We start from the raw sequence: 26103 nt of genomic DNA on the forward strand, positions 1-26103 counted from the left end.
CTGTGTGACAGTCAAGTAGGGGTTAATGGAAATCAGAAACTCAGCCCCCTAGGAAGAACCAAAGGAAGCAGTAACTGCAAAATTCCAAGAATTTTAAACCAAACCCCAGAACATACCCAGTTTTAACAAGCCATGTGGTCCAGCCTAACGCTCCCCCCTTCCGTACCTGCCCATCAGGTGACAGAGTCTCAAGATGCATGCAGCTGCTCTTTTTCAATGCCCATTAAGCACTCACAGGAAAGGGCTGAGTTTTTAGCACATATTTACTATATTGCCTGAAAGGATCTAATTTTAAAAGTAAATAAGGAAGGGGTGGGGTGAGTGTGTGAGTTAGGGAGAGTCTCGGAAAGCTGCTGCGGTGGAAACTGGAACTTGTCATCAGTGCAGACAATGTATTTAGAGGCGTGCTCGGGGAAGATCCTGGGTGCTTAGTTTAAGTTTCTTTACAAACTTCGCAGTTTGTTGAACAAGTTAAGCAAACAAGTTAAAATGTATCACAAGTCCATTCCTAAGTATTCACCCTATGTGAAGCGAAAGTTGACGGTCAGCCCTGTAACAGACACTAGTTACTTTCTTGTCTGTTACTGTGAGAAAACAACAGAGACAGAGAAGAGTTTGTTTTGGCTTACAGCTGCAGAGAAGCAGCAAGAGGCAGGCATGGAAGCTGGAACAAAATGCTGAGAGTTCCCTTCCCTTAACAGAAGCGAAGAGAGCAAGCACCTGGGAGCTCGGTGAGCCTTTTTAATCTCAAAGCCCTCCAGCGGCATACCTCTTCCAGCAAGGCTCAACCATCCCGGCCTCCCCGGCTGGTGAGCAAGTGTTCTAAGGCCTGAGCCTACACAGGACGTTTCTCATTCAAGCCACCAGAGCATGTAAGAGCTCCTGGCAGCTTTCCTGCAGAGACCAGAATCTGGACGCAGGCCAAACCTCCTTTACCTGGTGAGTGGATGAACAGGCTGGGGTGTGACTGCGTTCTGGAGTACTGTCTACAATGAGAAAGCATAAACTAACACTAAACAGCCAGGTGCAAAGATGTGCAACTCCATTCACACCATAAAGAGAACACATCATGGTTGCCAGTCTAGATGTGACAGCAGGGGGTGATTTAAAAATACAGTAAATTTTCTAATCATATACATTTGTGTCTATATATCTCATCATAAACATTTGTCAAAGCTTGCAATTTTATATTTAGAAAGGTGGAGATACACACACACACATACATACAAAATTTATTTCTAATGCTCAAAACAAAGTTAAGAAAATGCTGGTTATCTCAGGGGTATTCCAGAAACAAAATGTTCTTTATCTTACTATAAAATGATGTTTAAGAGGTAGGTGTAGCAGCTTATGCATTTAATTCCAGCACTCTGGCAAAGGTAGGGACCAGCAGATCTGTGAGTCTGAAGCCAGCCTGGTCTACATAACAAGCCAGCCACCCCTATATATGGAGATTGTCTTAAAAATCAAACAAACAAAGAATAAAATGTTTCTCTGATACAATGTACTGATACAATGTAAGTACTGGTGGATCTAAGAACTAGAGAAACACAGGTAGAGAAGACTCCAAGAGTAGTATGAAAATAAGGGAGAGCATGCTAGATGACACACAGCCCTCCGGCTGGAGGACAGGATGCAAAGTACATGCAGCTGAAATCTCTAAGACCAGGGAAACCACGGACACGGACGGACGGGGACACACACACACACACACACACACACACACACACACACACACACACACACACACACACGGAGATTATCCTAGCTATTAATCCGAGAACACCATGAAAAAGAGTTTTTGCCTAAAACATTCAAGTTTTATAGGTAAGACTAAAGAAGGGAAGACGTGCTGTATCTGAGGGCAAAACTACACACTCCAGTCTGCAGGTGGGGAGGGGGCAGGAAGGACAGTCTGCAGGTGGAGGGGGCAGGAAGGACAGTCTGCAGGTGGAGGGGGCAGGAAGGACAGTCTGCAGGTGGAGGGGGTGCAGGAAGTACAGTCTGCAGGTGGGGAGGGGCAGGAAGTACAGTCTGCAGGTGGGGAGGGGCAGGAAGGACAGTCTGCAGGTGGGGAGGGGGCAGGAAGGACAGTCTGCAGGTGGGGAGGGGCAGGAAGGACAGTCTGCAGGTGGGGAGGGGCAGGAAGGACAGTCTGCAGGTGGGGAGGGGCAGGAAGGACAGTCTGCAGGTGGAGGGGGCAGGAAGGACAGTCTGCAGGTGGGGAGGGGCAGGAAGGACAGTCTGCAGGTGGAGGGGGCAGGAAGGACAGTCTGCAGGTGGGGGGGGCAGGAAGTACAGTCTGCAGGTGGGGAGGGGCAGGAAGGACAGTCTGCAGGTGGGGAGGGGCAGGAAGGACAGTCTGCAGGTGGGGAGGGGCAGGAAGGACAGTCTGCAGGTGGGGAGGGGCAGGAAGGACAGTCTGCAGGTGGGGAGGGGCAGGAAGGACAGTCTGCAGGTGGGGAGGGGCAGGAAGGACAGTCTGCAGGTGGGGAGGGGCAGGAAGGACAGTCTGCAGGTGGAGGGGGGGCAGGAAGGGCAGTCTGCAGGTGGAGGGGGGGCAGGAAGGACAGTCTGCAGGTGGAGGGGGGGCAGGAAGGGCAGTCTGCAGGTGGGGAGGGGGCAGGAAGGACAGTCTGCAGGTGGAGGGGGAAGGAAGGACAGTCTGCAGGTGGAGGGGGCAGGAAGGACAGTCTGCAGGTGGAGGGGGCAGGAAGGACAGTCTGCAGGTGGGGAGGGGGCAGAAAATGGAGGAGACAGTAAATGACCCAGTGCAAAAAAAAAAAAAAAAAGCATTGAGACACTGAAGGGATTAATTTGAGAACAGTAATTCTGACTTTTTAAGGAAATTAATTTTTTCAAAGTGAAACCATATTAAGTTGAAAATAGAACAGAATAAATGGACTTTTGTTCTTTGAGACACAGTCTCTGTTTTATGTAGCTCTGGCTGTCCTAAAACTGGATTTGTGACCAGGCTGGCCTTGAATTCCCAGATCTCCACCTGCCTCTGCTTCCCAAGCACTAGGATTAAAGGTGAGGGCCACCATGCGGGATGGATCTTGGGAGAACCAAATCAGATGACGAACACTGAAGTCCATAACTGTAAAGTGTGACTAGTTTTGTTACACCCTCTATGCTAATGAGCAGGAGAATCTTTTAGCTAGTCAGTTAATCCCACAGATGACTACAGTCACAGGCCATAAATAGAGGAGGGGACAGTCTCTCCAGCACTCTCCTCTTCCAGTTCCCGGTGACAGCACCCAATGAACACTAGTCAGTGTGCTGAAGGGACCAGGCACTCTTCTGAAACAGCAGGCAGGTCCCATGAAGCTGACAGTTGTGTTTCAGTCTGTTCCTGCCGACAGTGTGGGAACTCTGGGTGGGAATTACCATTTCCGTCTGTGCACGTCTAGGAAGGTTTCAGACAAAAACCAGATGATGCATTCATTCAGCAACTCTGGGAGCTGCCCTGAGCCTTTCTAGCCTTGTTCTTCCATTTTAACACATTCGAGACAAATCGGTATTTGGTAGAGATAGATAATAGTTGCTTTCCAAACAACTGGAAAAAGTACATTCATTTCAACCTAATACATATGTATGAGCAGACACAATACTGTAGACAGGCCTGAGCAATCCAGGACTCTACACATAACCCTTCTTCTAACCCTGTCATTCAAGGCCAAACTTGACACCACACTCTTCCTTCCAGCTTCATCTTTACGGAAACCACAGGTATTCTTTCAGAAGAGATGCCCCAAGTTTCTGTGTGTTCCCCAATGTTCACCATTAAAGTTCATTTTTCCACAGTGCCCTTTGAAATCCTAAGCAAACGTCTCCAAATTGTGATGCGTGTTCCATGAGGGGACAGAAGCCACACCAGTAGTGACACATAAACATTTCTTTAAGTTTTCCATCAAAATAAGAAAAGAAAGAAAGAAAAGGACGAGCTGGGAGGAGGGTGAATAGTACCAACAAAAGCCAATGAAAAGGATAGGGAAAAAATGATCCAGCAAATCCATGGGTAAAGGGCTACATAGGCCCTGAACCCCCCAGGCCAGCAGGTACCTTCACATTAATGATGGACCCAAGGAACAAGGGGAGACAAAACAAAATGAGCCTGAAGTGCCCAATTAGTCCTCTTCACCTCCAGTTGGGAGATCTCAGCAACTCAGAGCCAAGAGGAGGGTGCTCCACCCACCATCGCCCACACTGTCCATACCTGGCCTCAAGTGCCACAAGACCCATTTCTGGCTTCCAAGTTGAATCTAGGCAGATCCCAAAGATCCTATGAGAGCCTCTTAACATGATGCTCCTGGGACACGAAGTGGGAAAAGCAACATCAACACTAGCAGCGAGGAGTGAGGACTGAGGACGGGCACAGGTTGGTGAAAGTAGGGTTTTAAAAATAAAGAGGGGAACTAATGGTACTGAACAAATTATGAATCTTAAGAAATAATGAGGCCTGACAGTGGTGGCGCACGCCTTTAATCCCAGCACTCGGTAGGCAGAGCTCTGTGACTTCGAGGCCAGGCTGGTCTACAGAGTGAGATCAAGGACAGGCACCAAAACTACAGAAAAACCCTGTCTCGGAAAGAAAAAAAAAGAAAGAGAGAGGGAGGGGGAGGGATGGAGAAAGGGGGGGGGAGGGAGAGGGGGGAGGGAGGGAGGGAGGGAGGGAAGGAGGGGGGAGGGATGGAGAGAGGGGGAAGGAGAGAGAGAGAGAGAGAGAGGGAGGGAGGGAGGGAGGGAGGGAGGGAGGGAGGGAGGGAGGGAGGGAGGGAGGGAAGGAAAAATGAGGCTGGAAAAGCAGTTGGGAGCACTGGCTGCTCTTCCAGAGGACCTGGGACACTTCCCAGCACCCACATGGCAAATCCTAACTGCTTGAAACTCTAGTTTCAGGAAATCTGACACCTTCACACAGATTTATACGTGCAGGCAAAACACGAATGCATGTGAAATAAAGAAAAAAGGAAGAAATAATGATAACGAGGATATTAAGTGTTTCTGTGTGAACTGGCTCCATTCTTAATCACAATCTAGTAAGAAAATACTCAAATTAAAAAAATCTCATGGGCTTTAGGGGAAAGGCAGTGAATATGAGTATGTGTATATACTCATCACTGTCAACCTGAAAGTTACAAATGGCTTTTTTACCTAAAATGTTTCAATTCTTTATTATTTTTGGCTTTTTTCTTAAGTACTCTATTCAGAATTATGTATCTAATGCCTGTATTTGTTTTTTTTTAAAAAAAAAAAAGTACAAAAACCTTCAAAGTTATGTAGCCTTTGTTTGCTTTCCTTTTTTAACTTGGAGCCACACCTGTGGCACGGGCTTGTCCTGCAAGGTGCATGGATGACAGAGGGGCTCAAGGTCAAAGGCTGCCTGGGATCCCGAGTGAGCAGCTTAGACAGACCCTGTCTGAAAAGAAGTAAAAAGCAGGCTGGGATGGTGCTTGGTGGTGCACGCACCAGACCCTGGGTCCCATCTCCAGTACTAGAAAACAAACAAACAAAAAGGTTATTTGAAAGCTTGGTGTACTTACTAAACGATTGTTGTTCTAGAATTCAGAGTTTTAGGCAAAGATAAGATTCCCAGGAAACCCCAAGAAACCCTAGCTGACACATTTTGCAGAGGCTAGTAAAACAGACTCTATACTTCTGACACAAGAGGACTTCTACCCCTAGAAACGCTAACAGCTCCTAAAGGCAGACTCCTGAAGACTTCCAGAAAGGGGCATCCCCCAAATCTACAGGGACCTCCTCCTGGCAAGCACTGCAGGAGTCTCCAGGGTGCTCCTACGGGAGGGCAGGGACAGCCACCCATATCTGAGTGCACATCCAGCCCTCAGACACCCTAACCGTGCTCGGAGAGGGAAGCTTTAAAAATCCACGGGACCGAAACCCAGGCTCCCCCCACCACTGCCACCTCCTTTAGATGAAGGCCGAGCTCACTCTCAGAATTCTCTCCTATCACGCCCACCTTGTTTCAGCTGCTGTGGCTCGTTAGAGATACTCAACATTGTTTTGAAATGAAACAAATTCAAAATAACAGCATTTGTGAGATTAACGTGAAAACTTGTATGCCAATTTCTGAAGCACTGTGGGAATAATGGCATTAATTGCTACTGTTTCTTCTCCTTTGTCCTCAGGAGGTGGACTGCATTTCCAGATACAGTAAAAGGCTACCAACAGAGTAACAGTTACACCAAAAACATATATAAATATGACTGCTGAGAGTGTAACACCAATTGTGGAATAGCTGCATATAGGGACCAATAATCACAGTACTGTGGCTTTTAGTAAAAACTAGCTCCTGGCACAAACAGTTTCAATTTAAATGTTTGATTATCAGTTTCCATGTATTAAATGGTACCATTCAAAATGTTAGAAAATTCTTAGTATAATAAGTATGAATCTAAATGCTAAAGATGTTTTAAGAGCTAGGCTTTTTTTAAGGAAGACCCACTGACACAGAAGCAGCCCGAAGAACAATAGTGAGCCCGTCTAAGCTGTGCCTTCAGGAAGGCACCTCGGGTCAAATGAAGAAGTCACAAAAGTGTTCTCAAGGCTAAGACGGTTGAGCAGCAACTCTAGCTTAGATCCCAGGGCTGTGTGAGCGCTCCTCAGGATTTCTCACGTTCAAATACATCAAGGAGACACTCGGAACTTACTAGAGACTTGGAAGTGGAAGATGGTCAGCCTCTGATCTTGCTCCATTTCCAAATGAGGACTGGAAAATAAGGCGGATTGTTCAAAGGTTCATAGTGCTGCAGGACAATGCAAAGCCTGACAGCTTTGACATGGAATGGGAAGTCCAGGGAGTTAGCAGCAATGATTCAAGCCACACAGGGTTACTCTCCTCACTGTGAAGCATGAGCAAGGTCTAGAGAGATCATTCTAGACAGAGAGCCCTCAGTAAGGGAGTTAGTTCAATGAGTGAAGTTTGATGAAGTGCTATGCTGGCTGCTGCTCACAGACAAACAGGGTGAAGTTTTCAGAAACGTCATCTCCAAGGGCAGAAAAAGTAGACCACCCCAAAAGAAGTGAAAGAGAACAACACAGCCATGGCCTCTGTTTTTATACCAATGAAGATCTGGGCCTGCAAGATGATTCAGCAGGTAAAGGGTTAAAGACACTGGCCACCAAGCCTCTGGAACTGAGTGCCATCAGGTTATCCTCTGATCTGGCATTCCAACACCAGACAGACAAAGGCACGAACACACACACACACACACACACACACACACACACACACACACACACACACACGCGCGCGCGCGCTCTCTAATGGCTTTTATTAATTTATTCCTTCTAAAAATCTGCTACTGACGCTAAAGCAATCCACTACAATACCCTGAAAGTCATCTATTTTCCTTCAAGTGCTGGCTAAGAGTCTGGTGAGGGCAAGGTGCTGATGGTTTACTACAATCTTTCACTGGGTTCAGCTGTCACTACTATGATAATAGGACAGTAGTCACCGGCCTGAAGTGTTCAAAAGGACAATGCCAGAGTGCACTGAACTGAGTGAAGTCACTTCCTAGTCAGTGACCCTCCCCAAACACTCCCCGTGGCAAAGTCTGGATTCTTTTTCTTTCTTTTTTTTATATTTTTATTTTTTCCTATAGGGTTTCACATAACCCAAGCTGGTCTTGAACTAGCTATTAATAACAACAAAGGATAATCCTGATCTGCCTCCTCCCCACTTCTGAGTGCTGGGATTATAGGCACATGCCACCATACCTAGTTTATGAGTTGCTGGTTTATCAAACCTAAGGCCTCTCGAATGATAAGCAAACACTCTACCAACTGAGCTACATCCCTAACCTGGTAATTCTATTTTTTTATGTATCCTGCAAATTTACCAGGTAAGAATGAAATCAGCATCTCTGCTATAATGACTACTGAACTAAAATAGTGACTTGTTAGGTATCTTCCAAAAACTACGGTGACCGTCTTCCAGGGAAGAGCAAAAGCTGTATGCTCTTTATTTACACTTCCGGATCCTGTCACATTAACTGTTTGCTCATTCTGCATTTACCACTTTCTTTACAGTTCTTCATATTTGGCAGTATTACTAAAATAATAAGCTTAGGTAACAGTTTAAACACGTTGTAATATTTCAATCATTAACAAAATGATAGATTTCCTGGAAACTCACAGCTCATTAGACACACTGAAAGATTATACACAAATTCAATTTTTGTAACTCAAACAGTTTAAACATAGTTTGGAAAATACTCATTTAAGAAAGCCTTAGTACAACTGGTTCTTTGATAAAATTGAATGTGTAATTGAGTGTATAAAATCGAACATACACCAACATAATGAATAAATCAGTCTTGATTAATCCGGTTTTCTAAGTCTAGATTTGCTTAACGTTTGCTCTTCTTTGACAGTTCTATCAAAACTGCTTTAAAGGCCAGGTGAGATCATGTGGATATGAAATCCCAGCACTCCAGAGACTGAGGCAGGAGGATGGCCAACTGTAGGTGTATCTCTGGGCTACACAGGCAGACCCCATCTCAAAATCAAAAATTTTGTTTGTCTGCTCCAAACAAAAAGCCTTATTATAAACATGGTACCAACAATGACTCATATGAGACTGGATCAGAGAAATGTGATTTAGTGGAGCTCAGGTTTGAGATTAGGAAGTCATACATCCAACTAAGGCACAATGTGATTCATTGGATCTTGCACCCTGGGTGGCTATTGAAGACAAAGGCAGAGGACATAAAACCTTTACCATCATCCATGATTAGGCTGAGGGGCTGCCAACCACTCCCCAGGGAAGGGCATACACTAGAGCAGTGGTTCTCAAAGTGTGGGTCGTGACCCCTGGGGTGGGGTAATGACCCTCTTACAGGAGTTGCCTAAAGACCATTAGAAAACACAGATATTTGTGTTACAATTCACAACAGCAGGAAAATTAGTTATGAAGTAGCAATGAAGTAATTTTATGGGTGCTCGCTTCGGCAGCACATAGACTAAAATTGGAACGATACAGAGAAGATTAGCATGGCCCCTGCGCAAGGATGACACGCAAATTCGTGAAGCGTTCCATATTTTTATGGAAATAAATAAAAGCTACTTCTGGAAAAAAAGAAATAATTTTATGGAACATAAACATGAGGCACTGTATTAAAAGGGGGTAACATTAGAGGCTCCAATAAGATTAGGAGTCAGTTCTGGGTACACAAGGCTGTCTGGCTCTCAGGCCCTATTATTCTGTGCTTGCCTAAAGTGAACTAAGAAGCTACAGAGTACAGGCAGACAACCTTCCCAGTGTTTTTTCAGGATTCTGACTATCTCCGATCACATGACACAGAGAAGATGAGAACAGTGCAGAGAACAGGAGACGAATGAAGACCTGTCAGGAAATTCCAGGCTTCCTTTCCTGTAACCTAAATTATTTCCTCGCTATGTGAAAGGGCTACATCCCCAATAGCAACAACCGTGACATAAACACCTTCAATATATGACTAAGTAAGGGTCTCACTGTCAAGCAAGCACGGTGGTACACACTTGTAATCTCAGCACGTGGGAGGTAGAAGCAAAAGCATCAGACGTCCAAGGCCGGCACAGGGAAAGGAGCCAGACCGGAATACAAGAGAGCATCTCAAAACCACATAGGCAGAATCTACTGGAATGGGAGGAAGGGGACGGGTGTGGATGGAGTCTACACCAAGCTGTAAGAAGCCTATGACAGCAAGAAAAGGGAGGTGTGAGAGTCTAACAATGCAGGAGATCTTATCAGCAGCAGCAACCGTGACTGACAAGTGTTTTACAGTTAAAAACCAATCTATCCAGGGTAGAGTTTTTGCTAGCACGTGTAAAGGCCACACAAGAAAAGAAAGTGTTGGGAGGCAGAGGCAGCAGCTCTGTGAGTTCCAGGCCAGACTTTGTCTACAAAGCGAGTTCTAGGCCAGCTACAGTTATAGACTGAGACCTTGTCTCAAAAACAAAACAAAAAAGGGGGAAAAAGCTAAATAAGTACGCATAACCTCTGTCGTGTTAAGTAATAATTATGTTATTGCACCAAAAATAAGGGTAAGCATAACCATGTACATATGCTAGTAACCTAGATCCTTGAAAGTGGTGAGATGATAAATTGACATGTATTCTGTGTTATATACAATTTAAAAACACATAATAGAGGCGCAGAACAATCTAGAATTCTTCAAAATACACTTAAAACAGCACTATCAAATGAACAGCGGGGACTAAAGCTTACAGAAACTTCTGATGTGCATTAAAAAGTATGCGCTACTATCAAGGAAAACCCTGATGTGGGGGAGATAAACCTCCTATTGTTTTGGTTTTTAAGCAGCTAATCACAAGTGCTGTGACACTTCAGTCCCACAGCCAGGCAGGAGAGCCCTGCACGGCCTCCATGCCAGACCAGAGCTCAAGACAGGAAACCCCTGTATCTTTCTGTCATCACCACAGGCACCTCTGAGGGGGTCTATTCTAGAAGCTGAACTTCTCAGGGATCACTTTTAAACAGTAGAGTCTATTAATAGTAAACAAGTAAACTCCATTCCTTTACAAAATTTACTGTGTATCCACATAAATGTTTAATATTAAAGTACTACAAAAAATATCAGACTAAATCACATTAACTGTAAGTCAACCAAACCAAACCAAAGTAGAAAATCACTGATCAGATACTGAATGAAGGAGCAAGAAAAACAAAACAACAGAAACTATAACCCAGACATATGAGTGCATTCATTGAAACTCCACAGGGAAAAAAAATTCCAAACTGAACTTAAAATAATGATTCTGGAAACCAGAATCTGGTCTAAAATTCTCAGGGCTCAAAGGTCACCTACCCACAAAGGACAGCAGCTACCAAAGTCCTCTCTGTTGTTAAGAGAGGGGACAGAATAGTGTATTAGCACAAAAGTTAGACCAGAGCACTTAGCAACCGAAACTGCTAAGATCAGTTTGAGCTTATGCAGAGTAAGGATATCTGATCAGGTTCCAGAAAAACCCCCAAAGGAAGTACCACAAATACTAATTTTAGATAACTTTATAATTTAAGTGGGGCCACATGTATATGCTGCTGGGGACAGGATCCACCAAGAGAGGCCTTCCTTCTTACATGAAGCGACCAACACTGGCATATAGCACGCTTGTTCACAAGGCAGATCCATCATCAGACAACAGATGCACACCAAACAGGTGGTATTGCCACAACATACAGGCTACTCCACCATTCCAGAAGGCTCGCTTTACAGTCAGTCCCCACTCCAACCATAAGCAACACTTGCCTGATTTCTGTTGCTGCGTCTCACTTGTTCCTGCTCCAGAGCCTCACGGAAAAAGGCCGAGTGTGGTCTGACATCCGTCTGCGGGAGTGGTACCTTTAGCACTCACCGGTGGCTGCTTCTTACAGCTAAATGGTCTTCCCATGCCTGACCTGCCCCTTGGGTGGACACCGAGGAATGAGCCACTACAGACATTCACACACAAAGACTCGGGGACGCGTGCTTACATCCGGGAGAAACGCTGAGGGACACGCCAGGTGCCTTCCACTACCAGACGCTTTCTAAGGAACTGCAAGCCTCCCGGGCGTGTCCCTGCTTTTGGTGGCCTCTCGTCCCTGCACTGGGTATGGTCTTTTCCTCTTTGACTATTCTATGTCAATTTAAGCTACGATGAAATGGTTCCAGACACGGAGCTCTCTTACAATATATCCCAGCATTTTTATAAGTCTTCTGTGAGTGACCTGTCCAGTTTTTCAAACATTTTAAAAGCCGGATTGATTATTAAAGTGTAAGGGTTCCTTCATTTCTTTCTTTCTTTGTTTTTTTGTTTTGTTTTTTGTGGGGTGGTTTTGGTTTTGGTTGGTTGGTTTTGATATGGTAGGTTTATGTTTTTGCTTTGCTGTTTCTCTTTTTTTAGACAGGGTCTCACTATGTTGCTCAAGGGGGCCTTGAACTCACCTGAGGCCCAGGCTGGCAGTTAACTTGCAATCCTCCTGTCTCACCGAGGGCTGGGGTTACAGGAATGTGTCACCACACACACTTGGCTCTTCATTAGAATTTCCATGTTGTTTTGTTTTGTTTGCTATGAATATTTTTTCTCCCAAACTGTGGCCTTTGTTTTCATTTTAACAGTGTCCTTAGACAGCTTTAATTGTGAAGTCCTAGTCATTTTTTCATAATTAGTCCTTTGGCATCCAACAAATCCTTGCCTATGCCCAAGTCATATTATCTTTTTCCAAAGCTTTCATATTTTAGTTTTTCTATGTAGGTCTATGAGACATTTAGGGGGGGGGGAAGGTCAAGAAGACAAGGTTCATTTGTGTATTTAAGAAAAATTCATCAGGAGCTGGAGAGATGCTCAGTGGTTAGGAGCACCGACTGCTCTTCCAGAGGACCCAGGTTCAACTCCCAGCACACACATGGTGGTTCACAACTGTCTGTAATTCCAGTTCCAGGGGACCCGACACCCTTGCACAGACATACATTCAGGCAAAACATTGATGCTCATAAAAAAATTAAAAAATAAAAAGAATCTCTAGCACCCTCATAAAAAAAAAAAAGACAAGACAAGAAATCATCAATAAAAAATAATCTATAATCTATATGTTCCTAGGTTTGGAGACATAGCTTTAATCCTAGCACTCAGGAGCAGAGGCATGTGAGTCTCTGAGTTTGAGGCCAGATTTCTTGGAATGAGTTAGTCCTCACAAAAGCAGATATTATAAAACAACAAGGGTAGCCTCTAAATCCTCTGGCTTCCTGACTCACGGGCAAACAACGCCTCAAGCACACATTTCCACTACTATGAGGCCATCGGCCACAGGTCTCAGCAACAGCCACAATCTGAGTGCACAGACCTTGGACTTCCAGACTGCAGAACTATCAACTGAAGAATCTTTTGTTATTTTGTACATGGGTGTTCTGCCTGCATGGGCACCACTTGCATCCTTGTGGAAGTCAATAGGGTATCAGATCCCCTGGAACTATACATATGAACAGTTGTGAGCTACCATGTGCTGCGAGGAATCAAGCCTGGGTCCCCTGGAAAAGCAACAAGTACTCTAACCACCGAGCCATCTCATCAGCTTCTCTCTTTTCTTTATAAAGCACTCAGCTTCAAGTATCTTGTTACAACAAAGGAAATGGAGTGATACAACTATCCAACTCCATTATATCAAAAATACAAGATCTGTTATTGGAATTTTGAATTAATTAAAAGTTTTCTGCTTGGCTAGTAATTTGCTTATGTCATCGGGTGAGAGAGCTCTTTTAAAAACTCAAAAAGGATTCACAGGCTGGGGAGAACGCTCACTCAGTGCAAGCTGACCCAAGTTCAGACCCTCAGCATCCACATAAAAACTGGGCCACACGGGGTTGGGGATTTAGCTCAGTGGTAGAGCACTTGTCTATCAAGTGCAAGGCCCTGCGTTCAGTCCTCAGCTCAAGAAAAACAAACTGGGCCCCGTATCTGTAATCCCAGCACTAAAATGGCAGACGCACAGGTGAATCCCCACAGCCCATGGACCAACCAGCCTAGTCCTAGCAATGAGCCAGCTCCAGGTTCAGAGCAACCAACACTGACCTCTGGCTTCCATGCAGGTGTGCACACACATGTTCATGTACTACAGGGGATATGCTTGGAAATCAGAAGGAAGCAGAATATGGTATTTCAGCAAACCTCTTGCAGAACTGAGAATTAAAACACAACTAAAATGAGTTTTAGAAAATGAAGGCCTACATGTTAATACTGTAATGGTGCTGTGAAATAAACATCTGAACTGACTGTCATGATGCCATTGGTGCTTGGGTCACATTCTAATACTGTTTAGACCTAAGAGCTGATGGAAAACTAACAGTGGGCCTTTTATGTCTACATACCCAGGGGCATCCTCAGACAAGCTCAGATATCACACTACCTGAAGTCACAGAACTTCTGTTAGGAACCCTGCCCTTAGAGAACCACGAAATAGTGATACCGCAGTAAGCTTTTTATACCAGAAGGCTCCCTATCTGAAGAGTCAACCAGTCAGAGAGAAAACATTCACAGGAGGGCAGAGGGTATGCATAGGGTCTTAAGCAAGCTTGGCAAACTTTACCATTTTACCACTCTTAACAATCCTGTGGTGGGAAATGTACACACACACACACACACACAGTGCGCCTGTGCATTTAGCTTTGCATTTACCTGAACTCTGTGCATTCCACTCCGAATTTTTCTTTTATATTCATTAGTTTTGTTTTAGTTTTATACTGGCTACAGACAGCTAAAGTGAGCTCAGGGCTTACTAACGAGTTACAAAATTCAGTTTGGAAAAAAAAATCCTACTAAAGAAACGAGAGAGAAAGGAAGTGAATGGATGGACCATCTCTGAATTCTTCGAGGTTATGAAACCAATACAAATGTAACATTATTTTAAAGGATTATGGTTGGGTGGTTTACTTTACACTAAACTTCCATAAAAAATAGGACAATGAACTTCAATTTTAGTTGACAGGCAAAATCTATTCACTTTAGCCCAAGGTGGTAGTGTTAGGGTGCAGATCAGTCCAACACTAATCTAATGCCATTTCCTGTCAACATCTTCCTCAGGTGCATCCTTCACCTTCCTCAGGGAAGCTCGGGCTCATGCTGGGAAGAGCCCTCCTCTCAGAGCCCACCTTGGCTATCTGTGATGCAGAAGCGGGGCTGGCCTGCTCCTGACCCCGGAAGCGGCCCCCAGCTCCAGCAGACACCAGCAGCACACACTCATCAATCTACATTTTCAAAACTCCACATTGATTTTCCACTGACGATGGTGTGATGGCCTTCTGCGGCAAATGTGGACTCACACAATGTTATGCTCTGTACACCGTGACAATGACCAACTCGGGAATGAAAACCATGCTGTAGGCGGTCATTCTTAAGACTCAGAAATCAAAACTCTCTCAATGAGTGAGAAACCAAAACAAGCAAACAAACACCACTAATGAAGGGTCTCTAATAGTTCTTCTTTTGTAGATATGTATTCTTAACACCTTGATTTCACAGAAACCATAAAGATGGGCCTATTTTTCAAAGAAAATCTTATTTCTGATCTCCAAATCTAACACATTTATGCTTCTTTGAGATAATAAAAAAGGAAACAGTAGCCAACAGTGGATCTAATTAGGTATAAATACATCAAAATTTAATATTTATTATGTTACATTCATCAGCATTACCCAAAACATTCATTACAAAAATTAAATCTTTGCACTTCTCATGCCTTTACTTAGTTTGGCAGTTTTGAGCCAGCCATCTTTCCATGAAAAATAAGCTGAACTGCTTAAACAGGGAAAAAAAAAAGTCCAAAGCTTTAGCATAGTTAATCACACACACACACACACACACACACACACACACACACACACACACTTGCATGCTTCTGCCTGATGAAATGGAATTTTCAGTCTAGAATTCCAGGCACTGAGTTGAAAAGAATGGTTCCCATTTTTACAGCAGTACAAACAGAAATATGTAAATTAGTTCATGGGCAGAATCATTCATTTAGATAAAAAGTTATAAAAAAAAAAAAAGCAGCAGCAGCACATTAAGAACCAAAAATTTGTCAGTTCTTACACAAAGTCTAAAAATGAGGCAGCTGCTACCATTGGAGCTGATAAACTCAAATTAAATGGGCAGGCAAGTGCAGGGTTTTGTTTGCCAGGAAAATAACAGGTCTGATGATGCTTCGATCTCACAACTAACACTGGGGGGTTTGCCTTTTGTTCTGCAGACTGACGCTGGCCCAGGCAACAGGGTCTCCGGGAAGAAGCAGAAAATTTCTCCCTAAGTTGGACCACAAGTGATCAACTAAAACGGATTGATTCCTTGGTATCTATTTCCTGGAAGATCTGGGTCAGTGACACAGCCTAACAGACACTGTATCCCCCTCACGTCTAGGGCCTTGAATACAACGGTCACACAAATGGTTTGCATTAACAACTAGACATGCATCTATTTACTCAGACCTGTCACTGCAATGCATTTTAAAATGTTATTCTAAGCATTTAGGTGCTATATAAAACTTTTTCTAAAAGTTCAAAGATGACAGAAGAAGTTTACCTCCAGGTTGAGGGATGGCAAGCACCTCCCGACCACCACTATAAAGCAAGCAACCCACATGTCTTTCCACAGGCCTAACTATGCAAAATCAGGGCTGGGGCAAGAGGGGAAATTTTTAAGGAAGATGGTTTGTGGTTTTTCAAAGGAGTCTGACAATTCAAAAAACAATCTCACTGATTTCTTACCATAAGTCTATGATATAGTATTCAAAAATAAAGAAGGGGGGGGGGGGGAGAGGAAGAAGGGGAAACTGTGGCCAGTATGTAAAAATAAATGAAAAAAAATGTTACTTAAATAAAATTAAATTTAAAAAAACAAATAAAGAGGCTGAGGTCTCCTAAATTTAGAATGCTTTTCCCAAGATCCACAATTAGTGAAGTAGTGACAAAGAAAACTTCCTGGGGCTGAGGCCCAGCTCTTATACTTACCATACTGTAAAGACAACATCAGATGAACAGACTGTTATTTAAGTAAGCTTTGCTAGAAGCAGCTGATGGTGTCGGCTGTGACTGTCGTCAGCGGCTTGGTTAATACAGTCAGACCAGCTTAGTCCGCTCTACAGAGCTCCTCAGGAGCTGAGCTGGGATTCAAGGCAGGAAGCATGGTTCCCAGTCTATGCGCCCTTATGTAGTAAGCATGCTACATTCCTCTCACAGGGCCAGTTAACAGATAAGAGTACACAATGTGGGGAGTCTTTTATAAGTCTCTTAATGTTTTAAGTAGCATTTAGAAAAGAAATACTATATGGTAATTCGTGTGTGTGTGTGTGTGTGTGTGTGTGTGTGTGTGTGTGTGTGTGTGTGTGTGTATGGGGCGGGGAGAATGCACACATGTGGAGGTCAGAGGATAATTTACATTTGTCATTCCCTCCTTCCACCATGTGGGTCCTGGGGATGGAACTCAGTTGTCAGGCTGGGTTTAACTCCTGAGCCATCTTACCAACCCTATTCTCCTTATTTTAGCTAAAATATAATAGCATGCAAGACTAAATTCCCAGAAATAGTTAGAACAATTACCCGGCTTCCAGAAGATTTGGGTAAACTGAAAGCTTCTACCCACTCCTGTCTAGACAGCTACCATCTTCCACTTTAATCATATTTTGAGAAGTGCAGGAGAAATCCAGTGTCTTGGAAATATTAATTAAATGCATTTAGCACATGACAAGAGAATAAAGATTCAAGCCTCTTGAGATCACTGAAAAATAATTATCATGTGGTTGTACACAACATTCCCAGGTCCTTGGCAGTCTCCTTTTCCAAGAATGGGTCCAGACAAACACATCATTGCCTGACAAAGGTGTCGAGCTCTCTGCCTATCAGTAAGTCGCTCATGCTGTCAACGACAACACTTTCTGCCATAACTGTAGTTCACTGGAGACTGCAGCAGCAGAGAGAGAGGAACTCTGGCCAAGTAAACATTCCACGGTGGTCATCTCAGAACCTAGTCGGTGGAGGCAGGATCAGTACTTCAAGGATAGCCTCCACTGCAGTGAGTTAAAGTCAGCTTGAACACCCACACAAAAGCCCTGTCTCAAAGAAAATATCTCCATGTAGTTTAGACACAGCATACCCCAAAGCAGGGTCTACCCTTGTGTTCATTCAAAGGTTTGTTATGTGAATATGAAAGACACCAAGAAAACAGTACTTTGCCTTTTCCAACATAAAACCTTGAGTAACTAAATTTCTATCACCTGTCTCTGACAATGGTTTTATTATTGGCTTGCTTGCCAACCTAAAATGCATACAAAGATGACGAGCAGCTAGTTATGCACTGAAATACTGTCTTCTTTCCACAGAATTTTCCCACTGAGGATATAAGTGTCAATGATTACAAAGCTCACTCTGATTCAAGGAAAGGTAGATTCTTTTCAGTGTTTGAATATGCAAACATGACTACTTAAGGCACAGCCTGCCTTTTATAAATAAGACAGAAACAATGTCAAGCAGGGTTTGTCTGTCTGTCTGTTTGTTTGTTTAGGAGGATAGTTTGGTTGGTTTGGTTTTGAGAGAGGGTTTCTCTGTGTAGCCCTGGCCATCCTGGATCTCACTCTGTAGACCAGGCTGGCCTCGAACTCTGAGATCTGCTGCCTCTGTCTCCAGAGTGCAGGAACTAAAGTCATGCACCACCACTTGCTGGCACTGGAGTTCTTAATTCATTTTCTTTTTGTTTTTTTAATTCATTAACTTACTTATTCTGTTTATATGAGTGATTTTTATTCTGCCTGCATGCATATATGCACATCACATGCATGCCTAGTGCCCTTGGAGGGAAGGAGGTACCAGCTCACCCTCAGTTGAAGGCTGTGACCCGCTCGCCAGATGAGTGATAAGAACTGCACTCAGGTCCTCCCTCCTAAGAGCAGCCGCTGCTCTTAGCTCCTGAGCTGTCTCTCCACCCCGACTCCCTTTCCCGAGTCCCAGTGGCATCAATCACTCTCCAGACCATCTTCACAGGAGTCCCACTTCAGCTAATTTTATCCTTTACATTATGGTGTTCCAGGTATCATACTAGGCAAAGACAGGATTCTGACACCAGGGTCTAGAATTTCGTGTGATTCTCTAGTTAAATGTCTGTGCCTCCTCCACCACAGGCTCCATTGGCACCACCCATCAGGAGGAAAGCACCCCACAGCACATCACCCAACAACAACGTTCTGTGACTGAGCACACGGCACTGTGAAGGGCTGTGAACCAAGACAGTTTCTTCAGTTTCCATTTGTAGAAAATTCTGTTTGTTGAGACAGAGTCTCACTGTGTACCCTTTGGCTACCCTAGAACTGACTATGTAGACCAGGCTGTCCTTGAACTCCTGAGTGCTGGGATTATAGGTGAGCACTGCCACAGCAGGCCTCTTCCTTAACACCTACAGAGTGAAATGATATCTGGAATTTGCTTCAAAATAGTTGGGGGCGGTAAAGGTCTAGATAAGTAGGTTTATAAAAGTCTGTTTTATTATCCTACTTCCTAAAAGACTTTTCCATAATAATTTTGTTGTTGTTGTTTTGGTTTTGTTTGTTTGTTTGGGGTTGCTTGCTTGCTTGCTCCTAGTTAGTCTCCTAGCTCAAGCTGGCATGGAGCAGGTATAGAGTGGAGACTGACCTCAGGTCCTGCTCACCCAGCCTATCTGCTGCTTATCTTCACCCCCGGGTCCTTGGCTACAGGCATGCTCCTGCCTCCATAAGAATTAAGAACAAAAACAAACAAAACACAACAACAACAAAACAAAAATGAATGAAAAACAAGACAAAATCCTGTAGAAAGACTTTCAGTCAGCACTAGAAACTCAAGAATTTCAGGAGGCTTTACAGAAACAAGAGGCATCCTGCTCAACTGTCTCTTAAACTGACTTTAAATTTTAACTTCCCATTCAAACTGCAATTCTGTGATGAGAGAAGTTACAACGAATCCTAAAGCATGATGCTAACACTTGACAGACACTAACACTCATGCAGTTGTAATGTCACAATTACCAAATATAAAACCATTTTGTGATGTCAGTCAAGTTTATATGCAAAACTGAATTTGAAATAATGAAGTTCATGACATTGAGACCAAAACTAATAGACCGAGACTATAATAGATTGGATTTACAATTTCCCAAGAATCTCAGAATTCCTCATTTAAGTCAACAACTGGTCAAGGACTGGGCAGTGTGAACAGGCATCCCGACATACACCTTGGTGTTTTGAGACTGGGTCTCTCTATGTAGTCCTGGATGTCCTGGAGTTCGATATGTGGACTAGACTCTGGCCTCTGCCTCTCTGAGTGCTTGGAATAAAAGCATGTGCCACCATGCCCAGCACATGGCTTCTTGCAGGTTAAAATATCTTGTTTTCTTCACAAGATCACATGCCTCGATCATGTGACTAGTATTATCATACAAGAATTCTGCCTATTGCCAAACTTAAAGCATCCTCTAACTCCAAAGCCTCTTCCTTCTCCTGAAGGTATTACTGTTTTATTAACAACACAAATACCCCACTACATACAGAAAGAAGGAGACAAAGCTTCTGTGAGGCCAGCATGCTCTGGGAAGTGAGTGCCCATAGCAATCAAGAGAAAGCCATTGATGAGTGAGGCCATTAGGAGTTTCCTCAGAAGGCTCTCTGGGTGTCACCCAAGCACCGGAGAGGCCCACCCGACACAGGGAAACAACAGTGGCGTTCTGTCTCTGAGGAACTTTTCCAACCATGAAATTTCCATGTTTCTAACAACAGCTCAACTAGCTAAAACAAAGGATCATAAAAGCACATAGAAGACTGTATCTAACACTTTATGTCCACAGAGATTAAAGGAAAAGGCTGAGTATGTGCTGCTGTAGGCCCATCCCTAGGAAGCATTGTGCTCAGGACGTCTAGAAGGGGAACCAGGGATGGAAGAGAGCATGCACCTATCCCCAGTGTTTTGTTCTGCTTGGTTTTAATCTATCCGAGACAGAGCATGAATGCTTCTTTGATAACATACTAATTCCTTTCAATGAACTGTTATCACGTCTTCTGGATTAATAAGATGTGCTGGAAAGGAGGTCTTTTACCCATTCTCCTCTCGCCCTGACTCACTGTAGGATCGATCAGCTGTGTTAATAATGCCTCGCAACTTTCTCTCTCCTGCTAAAAGCTCAAATGTGAGTTGATATGGCACATCACGAACTACACAGATGGCCCTCTACAGTCTCCACAGCTCCAACTAAGAGCTCATTTGACTCACTAATACATATTCCTAGCTCAAGATCTAAAAACAACTATGGAAAACTAAGCAAAATGAAAAAAAAAAAGATAGTGAATTTCACATGCGGCATCTACCTACAAGGCTAAATCAATACAGCATCCAAAGCACAGCCTGGCTCCTGCAAGCACTGTGCGCATGCGCGCACTTCAGGCATGACAGCAAACCCCCCAAGCTTCAGGGGCAACAAGCAAGCACGGCAGGGCGGCGGGGTGATGCTCTTCCCTCCGTGAGTATGCAACACCTCACCAATCATTCCTCACAAGTCACAAGTGCGGCTGGAAGTGAGGCGTATGAACGTCTGTCTGAGGCACAGTAGCACTCCTGAGCTATTGGTCATATTTAAATATGACTGTCGGGAATCCAACATTTTCTAAAGAGTTTGTTTTAAGAAGCACACACCAAAATCACCATAGAAATTTCTTTCAGTGATATTCATAAATGCTCTTCTACTACCTCACTAACCACAGAAGGCATCGGTTCCTGTGAACTTTGATTCTCTTTCCCTGCAGATCTGGAGAGTCCCCACCAAGGAATCTGACATATGAACTTTTCCATCACTTCTGAGTAAATAAGTACATTCCATTCACGAGGTAAACATAGGCTAATATACCTGACTGCAGGCATCCAATGTCATCATCAGTGAAACACAGATTTTTATTTGCTACGTAGTGAAAATTTCAGATAGTCAATTTATCCCTCCCCCAAAACTGCTAATGATCAGAATTAATTAAGCTGTCTGATGAAGCCCAGTTCAGAAGGACAGCGATGAAGGACTTTGTGATCACAGAATTCTGAAGCATCTATTTACAAGGCTATCTCTTCCAACCCCAAAAAAGGCCCTGATGTTGGTGAAGTAGTCCCCCCATTCTTAGCAAGAGCTGCCTTTTTTTTTCCTGAGAAAATTATTGAAGAATAAGTCACAGATTGAACTAGTCAAAAGTAACATCTAGTCTCATGCATTAATTTTCCCAAAAGAAAAGGAGTTTTATTTTAAATTATAATCAAACCAGCCAAGTGATTTGAACATTGAGTTCCCATTAGATCTCTCTCTGTCAAATCTAAGTGTAATCTCTCTGTGGAGAATAACACTGTCTGCTTCGAAGACCAACACTTACATATGTCAAACAAGCAGACGATCTCCCAGGTTAATGAAATGTGAATTCTAGGTACTTTATTCTTCAGATAGCTTCAATATAATTTAAACGTTCTATCACTTCCAAGTAGTTAAAATAACTACTTTTTTTCCTTAAAAGTCAGATACTTTACTGATTTAAGTCACCCTGTTCTCAATCTCTGTATAAAACACAACTGTCAGCTGCATCAGTGACTACATGGAACCACAGGACACAAAGGGACAGAAATTCCATAACCAGCCAATACATCAAATAATCTGCCTGTTGAGAAGCACAAAATTGGGCTGGAGAGATTGCTCAGCCGTTAAAGGCTAGGCTCACAACCAAAATATAAGAGAAGCACAAAATTAAACCTACTGGATGCTAACGGATAATAGAAGCCATCCTCTAATCTAACAAAATGGGAGCATATTTACTCTAAACAGTTGACACAGAACATTCCAAATGGCTTCTCACAGGCTCGAACAGAAGAGTGCAGTGTGACCCTGTGCACTCCTGGACACTGCCTTAGCTGCAAAGAAGGAAGGCTAATTAAAACCTGGCCATGAGGTAGTTCTCTTCGGGCCTGAATTCCTAGACAGCCCTTTGGAAGATTCTCATTTAAAATATTAAAACAATCGACTTTAAGTTAAAATCTCAAAGACCTAGTGAAGACTGACAGAACTCCAACACGTGTCAATACTGATCCCAGGCAGTGATAACAGTAAAAGTAATGATGATGCTAGGACACATTTAAAGAAATCAGGACACGAGGTCACCGTGTACAGATACAGCACCAGACAGCAGGCAGCGTCCACCAAACTGCTCTCACAGACTTGCACAGCAAACAAACTACTGCATTCAAAGAACTCCAAATTTTGCCGGAACTCGGTATTAACATCTTCCAAAAGGATATCCCACAACGTTTCTGATTCTCTAAGCAAGGTTTTATACTCTGCGTTCATGACATCACCTCCTAAGAGTATCTAAAAGAAAAGCCTCATGGCAAGATCTTGTTTGATCCTTGCAGTTTAAATGCCTTTTCCGGAGGCAAGTTTGAAAGTGGTGGAGCCAGGATACCAGCCACTCCTGCACACGAGTCTTCTTAGGCCTCTGCTACTGCATTTGCCCCGACAGTGCTGGGGACTGAACCTAGGACCGTACTAGTAATATACTACACCACTGAGCTACACTGTTTGTTTGTTTGCTTGCTTATTATTTAGTTTGAGACAGGGTTTCACTAAATTGGTAATCTAGCTTTGAATTTGAAATCCTCCTCCCTCAGCCTCCCTCCCAAGCAACTGGGATTACAGGCTTGTGTCATCAAAGCCTGCAAGAGAGATTTCTTAACAAAGAGTGAGCTCAAGGATTGTACCGTCTTCCCTGGCCAGCCTCACAATGACTACTACCCCGTACTCCACTGGTATCCACTCCAGGCTCTGTGCTGGGAACCAAACCCAGGGCCTCGCATCCTTATGCACTGCAGACCAGGGCTCTGCCTATAACTGAATGCCTGGTGGCACTCAGGCCAAAGGTTCATCACAGATCACAGCCCACCACATCTACCAAGGGCCACTTGAGTCTCCTTTAACAGCACAGTTCTAGACCCACCCATATTTTCTCTACATCTCTACAAATAAGACCTTTGATAGGCAAAGTAGATAACTAATGCACTCTAACATTTGCTAGTTCTTGGAACAGAGACAATGTGTCACCCAGGCTTGTAGCATCTCCCCAGTAAAACCACCGGGCTTTCAGCGGTATCTGGTTAATTATTACTCAACACCTGAGTGGCTTTCAGGGCTACTGATCTGGACAGAGTTCTGGTTAGAGTCAATCAAGAGTTCCACACAATGGAACAGTGCTCTATACGCCTGTAATCCCAGTACTCGGGAGGCTAATGCGGGATCTAAGTTCCAGGACAGACATAGCAAGACCTTGTCTCAACAAACAACGCAGAGTTGTGCAAGATATATCCCTAAGCTGTAAAACAAAACATACTTGTCTTGATTTTTTTAAAGAATTTAAAAAGTAAGTCTTAGAAAGACTAATGTTTCAATTCTCCTTTGTGATAAACTAGGAATCTGGAACAGATTTATTTTAAAACCAGATTTCTAATTCATTACAATTCATTAATAATAAAATTGATCTTAACAACTATTAGCACCAGTCAACAAAAAAGGATTTGGAAGCAGGTGGGGTTATACATTCCTTTAATCCTCAAACTGAGAAACTAAGGCAGGAGCATGTCCAGGAGCTGGAGGCCAACCCCGGGCTAATGAGTACCAGGCCATCCAAAGCATAGCAAGCCCTGTCTCAAAAAGACCAAGGAAACTGGGACTCGGAAACATTAAAACACTTGCCCAAAGGAACAAGTCTAGCCAGAAACAAAATATTCTTTTTGTTTTGGTTTGGATTTGGTTTTTTGTTTGTGTTTTTGAGACAGGGTTTCTCAGTGTAGCCCTGGCTGTCCTGGAATTCACTCTGTAGACCAGGCTGGCCTCAAACTCAGAGATCTGCCTGCCTCTGCATCCAGAGCGCTGAGATTAAAGGTGTATACCACCATCTGACCAGAAGCAAAATATTCTTAACCATTATTAAATGATTAGTGAGCACAATATATACTTAGTCATTATCAAACTTCCTTTTAAAACAAATTCCCTAGGAAAGGGGGGAGGGACAATGAACATTTATCAAAAAGTTCTTCTCTTACTGTACCCTGCGGATGGAGTAGCATCAAGACTCCAGCCTTTGTGAACTAAAAAATGTCTGCTTGGTCTCCTACTGATCACCTGTATCTCAAACAATACCCTCTGTAGAAATATTTCAGTTGTCCACTACTAGCCTGTCTAGACACAGCTCCCGAGATGACCACAGCTTCCAGTCTCCCCTGCAGTCTATGCTGCCCCCACTGGACTCCATCTCAGGAGGCTCACAGCACAGGAATAAGTGACTCTACACAACTCCTGAGGCTGTTACAAAGAGAAACACAGCTTCCTTAAGACAACTGTTTGTTAATCCCAGCTGCCAAGGCTGTGGGGAGGATGTGCTCTGGGAGTCTAGCCTAGAACCCCAGATTAGATTTTACCACGGACCTGCACCAGGCCTGGCTCGGAAGCTTCCTAGCTGAGATCCAGCTGCCATGGCACCCGGAAGTCATGTCCATCTTACCTTTCTAATTCTTACTCCCACGATGACACAAGTTTCAAGTTTATCTTGACACAGCAAGATAAACACAAAAAGGTGCTTGTATGGGAAAGCCTCCAGTTCTCATGTTGTTCTTAATAAAAGTGCTCATCAAATGAGAGCCCGGAACACACAGTCACGTTCCCATCTACACCTTATGCAATGGCACTCTTTAGAATGCATCTTTCTATATGCTGATGCCACCCAGGAAGTCTTCCTGGCAAGGGGTGTCTGCAGCTCAATTCAAAACTAAGGCCTAGTCTTTCCAGTCCCTACATTGAACAAACCGTACTGTTTGTTACAAGTATTCGTAAGTCCTCGGATGCTATTCTCCATTCTAACGCATTTGCTGCACAGTCATTAAATCTCTTCCTTTTCCTAAACTGTAAAAGCTTCCATGACAGGGCCATTTCTTTTCCTTTTACTCTGTATTACTGTGCCTGGCATATAAAAGGCACTCATTAAATTTTTGCTGAATAAACAAAACTAACCTTGTTATCTGGAATCCAAATCCACAGCAGATAAGATGTAGAAAATTAGAAAAGGGTAATTGTTATTTAAAATACACATACACAAAAGTCCATTTTCAAAGGGCTCACACTCTAGCTGGGATGTAGTCAGTAGAGTGCTTGCCTAGCATGTCCAAGACACAGGTTTAACCCCTGGTATTATGGGGACGGGGGTATATTTAAATATATTTGTATATATCACAATACAAAATGACAAGTACAACTAGATTATCCTGCAATATGCCAATAAGACACTTCTGGAAAGTCCTACAAAATAAATTAAAAAGTGAATATCTTTGTTACTTGTCATTTGAGACTAATGTCTTATAAAATTACCTTGCTCTGTTAAGTATGGAGTCTGGTCATCATTCTCATACTTCTTTCCTTTCTTGATACCTCTGGTCTCCTAAGTACATTCTTTACCAATTTAAATAGTAACTATTAATATAATAAAAAAAAATGACTCCCCTTATTCCTGGGTAGCATTTCTTATCT

At 43.4% G+C, this 26103-nt stretch overlaps 1 protein-coding gene and 1 non-coding gene across 7 annotated transcripts in view; one reads left to right on the forward strand and one right to left on the reverse strand.

The window, feature by feature from the left end:
• Ncoa2 (nuclear receptor coactivator 2) overlaps positions 1 to 26103 on the reverse strand; it is a 258198-nt gene that overhangs the window by 217440 nt on the left and 14655 nt on the right. The gene's annotated exons all lie outside the window — the stretch shown is intronic.
• Positions 8961 to 9067, forward strand: LOC121827670 (U6 spliceosomal RNA). The gene has a single exon (XR_006069990.1). It is a non-coding gene; the product is annotated as a U6 spliceosomal RNA (small nuclear RNA).

The sequence above is a fragment of the Peromyscus maniculatus genome, chromosome 2 (assembly GCF_049852395.1).
Source record: "Peromyscus maniculatus bairdii isolate BWxNUB_F1_BW_parent chromosome 2, HU_Pman_BW_mat_3.1, whole genome shotgun sequence".
In the NCBI taxonomy this organism is placed as follows: domain Eukaryota; kingdom Metazoa; phylum Chordata; class Mammalia; order Rodentia; family Cricetidae; genus Peromyscus; species Peromyscus maniculatus.